The sequence below is a fragment of the Martes martes genome (assembly GCF_963455335.1).
Source record: "Martes martes genome assembly, chromosome: 16".
NCBI classification, from domain to species: domain Eukaryota; kingdom Metazoa; phylum Chordata; class Mammalia; order Carnivora; family Mustelidae; genus Martes; species Martes martes.
The window spans coordinates 12,781,458-12,782,228 of NC_137904.1; positions in this window are offsets into that span (position 1 = coordinate 12,781,458).

The window sequence follows — 771 nt, forward strand, 5'->3', positions numbered from 1 at the left end:
CCTGGCCTAGTAGTTTAAAAAGCTCACATTTATTGAACATTTATTTTGAGCCCAGAACTATGATAAGCCTTCCAAATATGTAGCATTGTCTTACTTAGCCCTCCTAACTGCCCTAGAGTGTCTATACTGGAGGTGCCTGGAGGTGGCAAGTTGCCAAGAGAAGGGAGCCAAGTATTTGCCTTGAGGTATGTTTGCATACCAAGCACACTGTTGTTATACAGGTTTTGTGCTCATTTACGATGACTTGGTAGGGGAAATGCTGCCAAGTAACACCTTGCTATTACTACCTCTCATAATAATCCAGAGAAGTAAGTACTACTATTATTCCCAATTTAGAGATGAGAAAATCGAGGCACAGATAGGTTAAGTAATTTGCCCAGTGCCTCACAGCTAGTAAATAGCAGAGGCAAGATTTTCATCCCTGTTAAAATGCATACTTTAGGCTCTTAATTTAGATTTGTTACAAGATAATAATAACTTAAATTTAAATAATGATTTTTTTAAAATTCAGAAATTCAAGTGGCTGATCTAAAAACATGTAATTTTTAGTATATTCTGGAAACAGAGATGGGAAAAAAATATTTTTGGAACATAGTATCACTGGTAAAGGTGATATTACCTTTAAAGGTAAAGGATATCAAATTAGAACAAATTCCTAATATGTTAGGGAGTACTGCTATTAAGAGTCAAATGTATCTTTCATTTGTAAATTTTTACCAAAGATTAATTTATGTGACTGTTTGTTTTTATACACCCTCCCCCCCCCAACAG